Source organism: Acanthopagrus latus, chromosome 3, assembly GCF_904848185.1.
Source record: "Acanthopagrus latus isolate v.2019 chromosome 3, fAcaLat1.1, whole genome shotgun sequence".
Classification (NCBI taxonomy): domain Eukaryota; kingdom Metazoa; phylum Chordata; class Actinopteri; order Spariformes; family Sparidae; genus Acanthopagrus; species Acanthopagrus latus.
In genome coordinates, this window is record NC_051041.1 from 20,383,115 (window position 1) to 20,397,844 (window position 14,730).

Consider the following 14,730-nt stretch of genomic DNA (forward strand, 5'->3'; position numbering starts at 1 on the left):
AGGCAATAATCAGATTACATGTAGCTTCCTCTGAAGCTTCGAGAGGCATTATACTACTTTTTTTTTTTTTTTTTTTTTTTTTTTTTTACATATTCAGGAGTTCTCTACAAGACCTGTAAACACACTTTAATGTGTAACATTGGTGGAGTTACCCTTTAATCATTCGGTTTATCACAAAGATTTAAAATTCAACACATTTGGAGACTGGACAGGAAAATTGTAATCTGAAAAGTAACGAGCAACTAAAGCTGTCAGACACATGTAATGGAGTAAAAATACAATATTTGCCTCGAAGGTGTTATGAATTAGAAATATAAAGTAGCATAAAGTAAAATAAAGAAATCAAGTAAGGTACCTTGTGATTAAGGACAGCAGTCAAGATATGCATGTTTGATTTCATAGTATTTCTTAGGAAAATACATTTGTTACATAATACACTGCAAGGTTACATAATCCATGTATTAAACAGGTGCCGTTGTATAATAAAACATGTTTTGTCAGTGTGAAGCTCCGAGTTGATCCTGAGATGTGGATGCAGTGTTTCAGTAGCCTTAGTACATTTTGGAGAAAGTTAAACTCAGTATAAAGAAAGAAACTAATTGTGAAACAGAACAAAAAACAAGAACCACAAACATTCATCGCTCGCAGTAATTTGCTGTGATGTGGAACTGAAGAAATACAATGATACTTAATTTAGACATTAGCCAAGGGGATGTGGATAATTGATCTTGTGTGCAGGAAAACAACATGCCCAGCAGGGAGCAGTAAAAGTCAATGCTCCTGTCACAGTGATCACTCATGTGCGATGCAGCTGTTCCAGGAAATGTTCCCTCTGCACGGCGCAGACTGTAAATGTTTGTAGAAGTCGGATGTTTTCTGTCATACGGGGAATGATGTGATCGAGCAGAGAGTGTGACAGGTATGAGCAGAAAGCAGCAGGTTAAAGGTCACAGAGTACCGACAAAACATGACCTATATAGACACACAAAGCGATTATAACACAAACACACGCAGTGAGCATTCAGCAGTGGTAGAAGCCAGTAATAACGCTCACCCTGTCTCTGTGTGTGTGTACAGTGTTTGTGTGAACACGATGAGTTGTCGTGTACAGTGTCTACATCAGCACATCTGCTCTGTTCAAAGCAGCTTGGTATTGCAAACAGAGCTCAGGGTCACAGAGGAGAGAGTTCTTCCTCCTGGTCCTTGAACCGAAGCTGAGATTTTGATGCTGCCGCACAGCTGGAGAGCGAAAGGAACACACCAAGGTTGTGAGATACCGGCGTCGTAAAGCGTGGCTCTGACTCTTGTCACTGTCAGGTTCCCCCCTGTGATTATAATGCACCGTCTGAGCAAGTCTCCTCACAAAGTCAGTCACAAGTCACAAATGGAAACACAGATGATGCTCATTACCTTACTTTTCTAATTGTGGCCTTCAGATATGGATTAGCCATCTGAGGTGACACTGCCAACATAATGGATTATGGAATTGTATTGTTTATATCCTTAAGTAATGTAAGACAGCTTGAAAATAAATATGAAAGTAGAGCCAGTCATGAAAAGTTATTCCGGGTTTGTTGTGTTCACTTTTCTTCTGCATATTTACTAAATGCACACAAGCTGACCACCAGACAGAAACAGCTCGGCCCCTGAAAAGGTCCAATGAAAGAGTCTTTCCCAGATGTGTGTGCTGTCTGTTTCCTACATACACACACACTAGATACAGCTTGGTTAGTAACAAAGTAGATTTTTCTGGTATCTGTACTTCATTTGAGTATCATTTTATATATTTAACAGCTTTTTATTTTTACTCCCAACATTTGTAACACAAACGTCTGTACTTCCTACTCTTTGCATTCTGTAACATGCTCATTCATTTAGTTTTGATGTATTTGAGGGGAATTATGGGTTATTTTACACCACATATTTTTAATATTTCAATCAGTGCACATCACGCATGGCAGCTACAGCAAGATGAAACAACGTTAAAGATGTAATAAGACTGTAACTGACAGCGAGGGAGACTCTTGTGGGGCCTCTCGGACCAAGAGACGGTTGTGACATTTCTTCATAATCCTACTGATAATTTTAGTTCATTTATGAACATTTTAATATATATATCTTTAGTAATTAATATTCAACATTTGATCTTATTACAAGTTTTGACATTTTTCTGCCCCACACTCACAGAAATTGAGTGAAATAATTGCATGTATAGAGAGACACTGCATTTTGTTATTATTATAAATTATAAAACAAACTGCACCCCAGTTACTTATGTCCCCCATGATAAGCAATAAATAAACGTCCTTGTTACATGGTTCTATATCATGAAGTGAGTATAGATGTAATGACTTCAGGGACTGCTGGGGAACCACTGGATCTGTTGTCATCACTTTGCTGACCACCGATTCTCAATATCTCTTTAAGCAGGCTGGGGGAGTGGGAGTAATGGGTGATGTCACTGCTACCTGTCCAACTGAGTGAGTGATTAATCACCGGGGGGCTCGGACTGGGAGGAGAGGGCGAGGGGGATCGGATTGGAATGAGCGAGGGAGGGGCGGAAGACTGATCAATCACGATGATTGACAGGCTCAGTGATCTGAGGATCAGCATCCCTGGAGGACGCCGCATCACCAGAGTCAGACGCAGGCACATGTACGAACACACATAGATGCACAAAGTGCGATCGCAAACACGTGAACATGGATGCACACGAACACGCCAAGACATGTGCACACCGTCACAGCACCACCCACCCATGGGCGAGGGATGTGTCGGCATGGGAGAAATACACCCAGGCACAGGTTGGGTAATAACAGCCTGAGTACAGATGGATTTACTGCGGTGATTGGGACACACACACACACACCCACACACACACACACACACACACACACACACACACACACACACACACACACACACACACACACTCAGTCAGTAATTGTCACCATCTTCATGTCACCATCATGGCCCCTGTATGCTGCAGTCGGTGTTAGATTTACTGTAATGCAGCCATGTGAATCACGTGCATGGATACTCAGAACTACGCAGAAGAGACCTGCATCGCACGTTTTCCAGGAAATTCGGTGAATATTCACAAAACTCCCCTTCTTTCTTCCTCCCTTCTCCTCTCTTCCTCCCCCCCGTCCTCCTGCTCCGTTACAGTATCATCTGCTGATTAGTGGTGAATGATTGCTGTTTCAGGGTGAGAGGCATCTGTCACAGACCGGGCCTGACATGTGGAGGCCCATCCTGAGCCCCGAGGCAAGAGGCTGCCATCTGAGAGGCCAGGGCCCACCATCAGAGCCTCTCCCTGGGGTCTGATCACCTCACCCCCTACACAACAGCCACCTACTGCCCCAGCAGCAGCACCATATTTAACCGCCTAAATGTCTGCTCTCCCCCCGTATTATCTCCACCTCTTTGTCCTCTCTTCGCTCCTGTTTTTTCTTAGTCACACAATGGGCCAAGATTATAGAAACATTTGCATTTTTCTATCTTCATCCCACCCCCACGTTTTTTACTCCTCATCCCTTCCCCCAGAGGTAGTAGCATTACAAAGGGGGTATCATCCAGTGTCCCTCCCTCCCCTTAGTTAAGATGTAACAAGATGCTCCTCATTGATATCTGCTCCTGATAACATGTGGCTAGCCTGATTGGCTTTGTGTGTATGTGGCTCTTTGTGTGTTTTCGATTTTGCATAAAATTAACATTGTAATACACACCACAATAAATACAGTTTGGGCGTCATGGCTTGGTGTGTTTTGTTACAATGCAAAAGACCAAAGATGATATTTCTTCTGAAACATTTACGTATTGTCGCTTAAAAAAAAACAAAAAAAAACAGACGCAGACAAAAGGCAACAAAGAACGAGATGGAATCTGTCAGTAGACCTCAGACTTTTTTTCACCAAAAAATTAAAAAAGAAGTTAGTGTCATCTAACCAGCTGCCATGCTGATGACACTTGGGTGAAGTTTTATGGTCCACAGAAACTCAGTTTGGAGCTTCACAGCAAAACAATGTTGCAGCATTCTCCTGAACAAGTGAAGTACATTTGGGACTGTAAAAAAACAACTGTATGAAATCATAAACATAGTTCCACACAGCTCATTAAACGTAATACAAGAAGTATGTCCGGATGTCCGGAGATCCGAAATTGATTTGAAAAGAAAGGCAGTTGAGCTCGTACAGCCACTGCAGGAGAGATGCTGCTACAGTGAAGATTTTGGCTTTAAAAGGGATGTAAATGACCTCTCTTCAAATTAATTTGGGATCATTGAGATTCCAGAGACTTACGTTTTTAGCCCCTTTAAAGCCCAAATCGGCACTTCATTTGTTTTGCTTCATTTGGACCTGAAGTGGGCGCACACACTCGACTGCATGTTGAGGGTGTAAATAAATTCTTCTGCCTCTGTATAATGTGGCAGACTGTATCTGAACTGTATCAGGCTAATAAGACTGCTGATTAGAGGCTAAAAGGTGCAGCAAATGATTTGTGGCTAATGTGTTCTCTCTCATCTGGTGTGTGCGTGTGTGTGCGTGTGCGTGTGTGTGTCTCACTTTCAAGCATGAGTGCCTTATAACTAAGTTTGTTAAAGAGGAAAGGAGGCAGAAAGATTCCCAGAACAACCTGAATTCCTCTACTCAGTGACCTTGTGCCGGCCATGTCAGAAGGCCATATGCTCCACTGACAAAAAGAAGATACACACACATTGATGCGCATACACACACACACACACACACACACGCACACAGTGACTGAATCAGTTAAGCTACATTTGAGGAGGAGCTGGAGGACGCATTGTTAAAAGTTAACCATTGTGTCTTCCTCAGCAGGGATGGTGAGAGACAATTCGCTGGGTGTTTCTGTGGAGGAGGAGGGGGAGGGGTGAAGGAAGAGCAGCGACCCAAAGACATCCAATGAATATATGGTCTTCAGCAGCGGATTGTGTGTGGGCAGTGAGCACTCACAATGTGTCATTCGGAGGACACCTTACGTCAAACTGGACAATCAGAAGAAACTCCCACAATTCCTCTGGGTCAGCTGTGGCAGTTCAGCTATTTCAGCAAATGATGCAGTTCTCTCCCTCTGCACAGGTTCTCACACTGAACATGGGAGCATCATCATTTTCCAAGAAGACAGATGAGATCTCCTGTCAGATCACCTGTCATTACACAAGAAGGAAAATTGAATTTTCCTCTAGTTGCGCCGCACAAGTGATTGGATGTGATTGGAGGTGGTCTATCACATTCTGCAGTTTGAAAAAAGGAAAGCCATCATCACCTAATGATACCACACATGCACAGTTGAGTCCCGTCCACATAGTAGATACAGAGAGAGGAGCAGAATCATACTTTATAACAGTGGGTGTGAGCAGTGTGTGCACTTTTCTTGGACTGTGTTATATTTGCTCAGATCAGTACATCAGAGAAGTTGATTATGTAAAATCTACAAGTATTACAGTGAGAGGCCTGTAGGAGCTTTCAAAAGTCTAAAGGAGAAAATAAAAACTAACCCCACTGATGTCACAATGATGTCATCAGTGTTATATCAGCAGATTTCTAACCACAAAGTTGTCTATCACAGTGCATTAAGGGAAATGTAGGTTTTTTTGTTGTTGTTTTTTTTTTTTAACTTGACCCATTTCAGGGATTAAGAGCGTTTTCACACCTGAGAAAAAAAAGTATACCTTGTTGTGTTTCATTTCTGCTCCTGATCACGCTGACTTTAAACAACCAAAGCAAGAGGAGAAAAGATGAAGTCATGCAGTCACTCGTTGATGTGACAGTTTTGCTGATTATCACTTTGCATCGCCAGGACAATTAATTGATGGCATATTATTATCTGACTGCAAATCGAGCGCATCTTGTGACTAATGACAAACAGGTAGCGACAGGATGAAGAGGAGGCAGTTCACTGTTACAATGCGGGGTGTATGGCACACACTTTTAATGACCTGACAAATACACAGAATATGATACAGCACAGCAGTTTTACCAGCTCTCGACAAATTAATCGGGGAAATCCCAATGCTGACGTGCATACATGTTACATAAACACGCAGCTTAGCTTCAGATTGAACAGTTTACAATCAGCAGATGGTTTTATTAGTAATTTAGTCCAAATGAAGCAGTGACGTGGTTAGCTGTGAAAGCACCCCTAAGAGTCAGGATGTCAGGGCCAATTCTGCTCGATTTAGACTATTCCATTTTTAAAATCTGTCCCTCTAGAGTCTCTCAACGTTATGGAAATATGTAATTTAATAGTAGTGGATATAATCAGTGGAAGTGTGTGGAAATATGTGTTGTTGTTTTTATTTTACAGCATAAAATTGGTACTTAAAGCTACAATAACTGATTTTTGGCCCAGCAGAAACAACCGTAACTTAGGCCAGGGCCAGTGGCAGCAGGGGTACACCAGGTCAGTTGTCTCTGGCCCTGCAGCCTTAAAATACTCTCTAACCATTAAAATGTGCTGGAGGGGCTTTTGGAGATTATCTTGTCCTGGTCACGAGCAAGACTACTGACAGCTGAGCCTGAGGCAGAAAAATGCAAATGTTTGTAGTGCCTAAACCTGACTAAAGGAGAAATCTTTATCTGTCTCTCTTTTGGTGCTGGTCAGGTCGTGTAGAATGGCTGATAAGAGTGAACAGAAACAAGTGTTTAGAAGTCACGCGCCTAGAAACGGAAACAGCAAGCTAAAAGATGCTAAAACGCCTCTTAAAGAAATAGAGATATCATCAGAGCTGTGTGATATTTTTCTCTGGACCATCATGACGGGTAGCTGTGTTATCCACTGATACTATAAAAGTATTTTGAACAGCAGCTTTACGTGGGAGATTTTTGCCGTCTTGGTGGTTGTTTACTCGCTGATCGCTCTGCAAACATGCTTCTAGTATTCCAGCTAAATAAACATTCTCAGAGATCTCACTGAGATTAATGTACCAGTGTACTGAAATAAATCAGGCTCTGTGCTCTGACACAATGCTAACAACTGAGGCGATCTGTGTCGACAGTCTTGTTTTGTTTCGAATCATCCTTGTGTGGGAAATCACACCCACAGGGCCAATAGGAATAACCCCCGATCTCCAAAAGGCAATTAATCTTAATTAGGAATAATTATGACACGAGGTGGTCTCTCTCGCTCCCTTTCATCTCCACTTATCCTCCTCTGTTGTGTGGGCAACTATGTTTACAGCTTGTACATTTTCTGTCAAGAGCCCATGGAGAAGGAAAACAGACGCGGTTTTCCCGTCTCAGCTGCAGTGACAGGGTTGCTTCATTTGAATTACAAATAGCTCATCCGAGAGCTGTCATGATGGAAATACGGCCGAGTTTAGTCAGGCCAATAGGGTCAGTTACACCTTTCTTTCACAAAGGAATCAACACACGTGTGCTAAAAATCCACTTAACCTTCCAGCAGATCCAGATATTGTTTTCCTTGGAGTGAACGTGATGGTAATGTGAAGATAATGCACCATTCTCCTCTTCCTCTCTCAACTTCCTCTGCTCTCCAACCACCACAGATGCCTCCGTCTATCAGTCTTCACTGCTGACAGGCCAAAGCCACACTCCCTCTTTTGATCTCTCTGCAGGGCCCTTTGTGTGTGTGTGTGTGTGTGTGTGTGTGTGTGTGTGTGTGTGTGTGTGTGTGTGTGTGTGTTTGTATGTGCCCATCTGTGTCTGGGCGCCCATCTGTAGGTTACCACACATCCCTGCCTCTCCTGCCCTCTGGCTAGAGGACCAGCTCAGGAGCGGCTGTGTGCATTCAGCACCCCCATCCTTCCTTTCAAGCTGCCAGAGGTGAGCTCCTCTTGTAGAAATACACCAATCTGATTAACCTGAGTCAGACAAAGAAAAATATGTCTTACCTCTAAATTGAGATGCCACAGATTTGCACTAATTGGATTACTCGTTAGGACGTTTTTTAGGTGAATTACGTGCTGTAAATCCTGTATCTTGTCTCGCCAACAAAGGCTGAGTCTGCTTATTATCTGTACAACACAGCAGCTTAAAGAGCCATGTTAGCTTTTCAGAACCTTAGCCATGTGGCAACCCATGAAACGACACATGAGTTTCGTTGAAAGCTAATATCCAGAGATTTCATCAAAAGAAAAATAATATCTGTATGTTGAGATCAAATAATCATTATACATGCTGGCATGGCACTCCTGATCTCTGATGAATACTAGGGCGGCTGTAGCTCAGGAGGCGGGGGGGGGGGGGGCTGTCTAGTAATCGGAAGGTCGCTGGTTTGAATCCCAGCTGCATGACAGTGTCCTTGAGCAATACACTGAACCACAAATTGCTCCTGATGAGCAGTTGGTGCCTTGCATGACAGCCTCTGCCATCTGAATGTAGAATGTGTGCTAAGAATGTAAGTGTGAATGAAGTATGTATTGTAAAGCGGGTTGAGCAGTCATCAGACTGGAAAAGTGCTGAAAGATTACAAGACCATTTAGCATTACCATATGTTAAAAGAGGTAACAACCTTTAGTTTTCTTTTCATAACAGGTGGATTATCTTCATTTCTCATGATATGGAACCTTTTTATATTGTTTTGCTAACAAAACGTTATTGCGAGCGTGGCTGTTCTAAGCTTAATGTTCAGACACCCAGGCACACTTCATTTAAAGGGGCAATTTGTAAAGTATGACCAGAGTTTGAGTCATGACTGCTGAAGTTAGCAAGATTAACTCACAAAATCAAAAGAAATGGGATATTTTCACACCAAATACAAATGCACAACTTCTGAATCCAACTGAACTACTTGCTTCGTAAATGCATAATTATTAGACACACTTCATTCTAACTCAACATCAATAATACTCCAACTCTTAGATGCCATTTTTTGCCTTCTGCTGCTAATGGCTGACTCTCTTGCTCCTCTGTTGTCATGGTCATAATCCTGAGCAGAGCTGCTGTAAATCACTTCCTTACTGTGTCACCTGTCTTCAAACTGGCATCTACTGGTCTCTGGCGCTGTGTTCAGTACCTGCCTGCTGTCTAGTCGTGCTCAGTGGACTGAGCCCCATTGCCCGCGGTGACTCCCTCATCATGTAAAGTTACACTATGGGCTGACTTAGCTACTTGCTTATGGCAGCTAGTTGCTACAGCAGAGTATACTGAGCAGCAGTTAGTGGTTATGCTGCCCCCTGAAGTGTTGGAGCTACTTTCAAATTCTGTCTGTTTCAAACAAATGCCTTCAATCCTTACCTCAAATATCTACTCAAGGCATTTGATTAGAGCCTGCCGAAGACGGCTTTGGAAATGTAAATGTGTATATTTGCACATCCTGCAGACAGGGAGCAACATTAGCATTCATTTGAAGTTGTGCGTCTGACTACCTAGCAAATATATGTTGAAATATTCCAATAATGTTTTTTGTTCTCCACCAGCGCCTGAGGAAAATACCCAGTCAGAGCAGGTACGTGAGCGATGGGTTCATCGGAGGTTTTATTCTCTGGAAAAAGGCGCCTGCTGCAGCTGGAAACAACACCTGAGGTGATGTAAACAAGAGGATGCTAAATTGCTACGCAGATCTGTTGAACTGCAGAAACGGGTGATAATTCTGTCAGGCAGCCCCTTTCATATTACTCCTTGACATTTAACCCCTTAAATACATAAGAATACTGATCAGTGCAGCTTTAAATGTGTCACCTGCACACATCGGGTTAGCGCTGTCACTTTGAATGGATTCTTTTCAACAGACCAAACAAACGCAGGTCAGCAGAGACATGTTGAGTTGCCCATTAATGTGAACGTGAGTGACAGAGCCGTCTGTCTGCGCTAGCTGTGGGAGCGACTTTACCTGATGCTGCCACATGTGAGCCTCTTATGGGTTAAAAAAAAAAAAAGCATCTGGCAGGAAATGTTGACAGGACTGGTTGAGTAAATTCTTGGAAACTTGAGAAACATTTTCAGATCGGTTTTGCAAACTGACACCTCAGAGACATTTAGGACTCTGAGTCTCAAAAGGGGGGCTATAAAAAGAAGACCAATATTTAGATAATCACAACTTCAGTTGGAGCATTTTTACAGTTTTATTCTGGCTGCGGGCTACATGACATCTGCTCTGCATCAAAGCGCTTGCCAAGATTTTGTTGTCGGCACATACGTACATTCTGTATCGGCTTGTCAAGGTTACATCTCCACTGTGTTCAAAAGCCAACTGAGGTTTTCAGTCTTGTCAGTGCGCAGTAAGCACATTCAAGGCTGCAGCTACAGCGCACACTTCTTTGTCTGTAAATTCTTGGATGAATTAGTACAGCGCTTCTGCTCCAGTGTGCATAGAGAATTACTACATTTAAATGTGGCTGCCTTGACAACTATTTGCCCTCCTGCGCCGAGCACAACCCACAGCTTTAACATCGTGATCAGAACACAGCGTTACAGAATTGGACTGATTCAAGCATGAATAAAAGAGGGAAACTTGCAGGCAAAATAGAGCTGCTGTCTCTGGGCATTCTCAGCTTCAAGGCGAGTGTGACAGTCAAGTAGTCAGGAATCAGAACGTTAGTTCCCACCACCAGATGTCTCACTCCTGAACAGGATGTTCTGGTCTGCTGCAGAGAGGACACAGTGGGTGAGGGATTCATGCAATGTACCAAAAACAGTACAGGCACACAGAGACACTGGATTTGAGGCAGCACCGCATGTGGAGCGCCCTAATCAATACTTTTGTCCTAACTAAAGATCATGGCCCAATTCCATCTCCGGTTTTTACCCCATCACCTCGAGTTTCAAGAGGGGGTGGCTGAAGTATGTCAAGAGCCTCACATTTCTTCAGTGGTCGTCAATGGCGTTCATGTAAACAGACACGAATATTTCATCTTCATCTATTTCTCTTGCATTACCATGGCAATTCTGATATTAGCACCAATGCCGTTTACCTGATGGAAACAGAAAAGCATGGACACTCACACTTTGCTCACAACTTCACGTGATCAATCAAGTCATCAGATCGAAAGGGAACACTGCCTTCGTCACCTGGCAACTAGCAGTTGGACGCCACATGTTCTTTACACACCTTTTGTATTTATCAGTGCATCATTGGTAACTACCAAGGACGGGATGCCTGAAATGCTGAAGACCGAAACAAAACTTTTGCCAATTTAAGAAAACATTTTAGAATTAGAGGCGGTAATTTTATGGAGAATTCATGACCAATATTCTGGCAGAGAGGGACAATCCAAAGAGTAATCACCAGAGCAGAAGTGAACCCTGACTCTGCAGACACATTCAAAACAATGAGCTCAGTCGGTTGTATTAGACACATGCACACACACACACACACACGCTCTGATAACTTCCCAGACATTTTGCATTTACGTTATGTAATGCAACCCAGCAGGCGATTCCTCAGAGGAGACATTAGCAGCCGACTATTTGGTTGCAGTTATTTACTACGGTTTGTATGCATATACGTGGGATTATCTGTACTGTGTGTGTGTGTGTGTGTGTGTGTGTGTGTGTGTGTGTGTGTGTGTGTGTGTGTGTGTCAGAGTGTGCAATGCTTCAAGAATGCTCAATAACGCTGCCCTGCCAAATATCAGTTATGTAATTGCATCATTTTCTTCAAGTCTGTTCCTGTGAACTGCTATTTCTTCACCTCCGCGAATCTTCATCGGGCTGTTTCTTTTTTTCCCCTCCCCCTCCTGTCTCCCCCTTCTCCCCCTGATATATAATACCTCCTCCTCCCCCTCGTCTTTCCCCCAGTTGTGTCTACATTCTTCACATCCTCCTCTCATTCATTGTTTTGCCCAGCATCTTCCTCCATCGTACCCCCTCTTCTTCTTCTACTCTCCCTCCTCTCCTGCAGACACTTGTTTTTCACCGGCTTTGTGACACACATGCTGTATACCCCTCTCTTCTTCACACTCACACCATCTCTCTTTACCTCTCTCTGTCTTTCTCTGTGTCTCTCCAGGGTACAGTCTGTGCTGACAGCCTGTTCCTCCAGAATTGATTTCTACCCAGAATGTAATAAAAGTCACTGAAGAAAGAAGAGGAGCAACTGAGTTACAACAGCTTGTCACTCAGTGGCTGTTGATGTGTGTGTGTGTGTGTGTGTGTGTGTGTGTGTTATTTGGGTTGGGCTTGGCTATGTGCTCATGCACACACACACGCACACACACACATGCATGCAGAAAGTTGATTCACCTGCCAGCACATTACAGTTTGTTCGCTTCATGTGAGAGCAGTGAGGTTCGCCCACTCTTGGTATTCAGGGTTCAGCCGTATCCTCATCAGGCTGAATGGATTTCCTGCCACCTTGATGTTTTTTCTATAACTGCTAATCATTAGCTGTGCTGCCCTTTGATTAAAATCAATTTCTCATTTGATTACACACAGCTGTTGGTTTTGCACAGATGCGGTTATACACAAATAGTTATGGAAACATGACACCCAGTGACACAGGGAGATAAACACAGATTGCAGAGGCAAAGATATACTGCCGGACCAAGTCAGAGGGAGACTAAATGAATGGTTGCTGTATTTCCTGCTTTGATTTTCTGGCTGAATGAAAAATCTTCTCCCACGCGTTACTGGAAAGTTCATATAAACACATTGTACAGCCTGCTTCAGGTCCGGGGAATCCTAAATATTTCTCTGGATGAATATCAATGCTACACTGAAAAAAAAGGGTATTGTTGACTAGAGTTTAACACGCAACATGCCATCCCATTTTGACTGACGTGTTTCTAGACTCTGATTGGTGCATGGGAGCATGTGACATCACAAATAAGAAGATCTCACTCGCGAAAGACCCACACGTGTTACAACTTTGGCAGAACTGTGTGTGCAGGCAGGAATTCATCACGCAGTAAGAAGCAGACTGAGATGACAGGTTGTCGGGGCCTTTAGAGCTGCTGTAACTTATATTTTTCTGTTAAATTATGTGTTAAATTGCTCTGTATGCCAAGAGTAATCACTGTTACAGGGTCAGTAACCAACGTCTCCCCTCCACCCACTCAGTAGTAAAAGAGAAAAGAAAATGATCTGGTAACCACGTCCACCTCATCCAATCAGGCAATGTTGTGTGTGTGTGAACATGCAGAGAACAGGATGCTTCTGTCTGCTGCTCTGTCGCTGTAAGACTGTTTCAGCTCTTCCTGCTCCCTTGCCTCAAAGTCGATGAGTTTTTTAATGTTTTCTCAGTTAACTTGAAATAAGGTCTGTGGTTACCACAGGCTTAAGATACATTTACACACATTTTGATCTATGACATAAAATACATCATTAAATATCCCACAACTGAATTATAACACGCCTACGTGTCTTAAAAACGGCAGCTGCTAACGAGCAGCTACATAAGACTACAGGAGTCGTTAGAGGACATTAAACCTCATCATGCCGAACACGGAGACTCTTCTGTTCCTAAAGTCTGTCTCTGCAGTCCGACTTTAGTTGCAAACTATTTAAACTCTAACTTTAAAACTCGGATATTGTATAGAAAACATGTTCAATAATTGTGCAGTGGCATTCATCTGTGATTATCTTGCTGAACAGAATGTAGGCGTCATAAACTTGTGTTTGCAGCAGAGCTTATTTTCTGTGATAAACCAAAATCCAGTTCAGTAATCCCACAGGCTTCTTAACAAGGGAACGGACAGGAAGTCATCTTTATTCATTCAGATTTTGCGATATCCACCTGTGAAGTAAAACAGGCGTAAATGGAATTTGATTTGTGGAGTTCATAGTAAAAACTACATCAGATTTTTAAAATACTGTTAAACACGCTAAAAATAAGCAACTGGCTCGATTTCCACTGACAGTAGATGAGTCTGTCTGTCAGTTTTTTGTTTTTTTTTTCTCGTGCATCATGTTCAAAACTGGAAAACAGGGAACAGCGGAGAGCAACACAGAGGTCAGTGACGTGACGATGCTCGTGACGGAGTGAGTATTGAGTCAACAAGCATTGAGCTGGTGAAAATGGGCAAAAATGAATCCACCCGGTTGTCAGGTTACCATCACTGCCATTCGAAGCTGAAGTCAATAAATACCGGTTGCTCCTGCAAAGTTCTTTGACTCCAAGAGATGCCAACTGTACCTATTTCTCATTTAAAACAAAAGCCAGGAGTTAGATTTTTTGTCCAGTGTTAAGGCAAACATGTGGCGCTGTTATTCTGGATAATCCTCACTTATGCCTCACTGTGAACAGCTGGAGAAAATGTCTTCTGTGGATCATCCACACTGACAAGGATGCTGTGAGTGGAAAGAAATTGTGCTCTTGAATGTGTTGAATGAAAAGCTGTTTTAATGCTGAGAGCAGTGCAAAACTGATTTCAAAGTTCTAACGGAGTTCAGTTGTACTGGAGTGGAGGCAGAAATGTCAGAAACAATGTGGATGAAACAAAAGGAAATCCCGTTTCTAGACACCACATGAGAGAATTACATTTTTGCATTTCGGCTGAACCGCTAAAAAACAGAAGCCTCAGGATGAATGAAGTGGAGGGTTGGACAGAAATAGTAATCATGTGTATATGTATGTGTGTGGGCAGCTCAGTGCGGTATAGCTGGATGTAATGAGCATCTGGAGTGAAAGGCAATCCTCTCCCTTTTCGCGCGCGTGCGTGTGTCTGTGTGTGTGTGTGTGTGTGTGTGTGTGTGTGTGTGTGTGTGTGTGGTTAGTATGTCGGTAGGAGGTCAACACCATCCAGTGGGTAGCAGCTGTCACTTTTCTTCCCCGGCCTCCCAGATTACATGAAGTGAACCTGTGGCC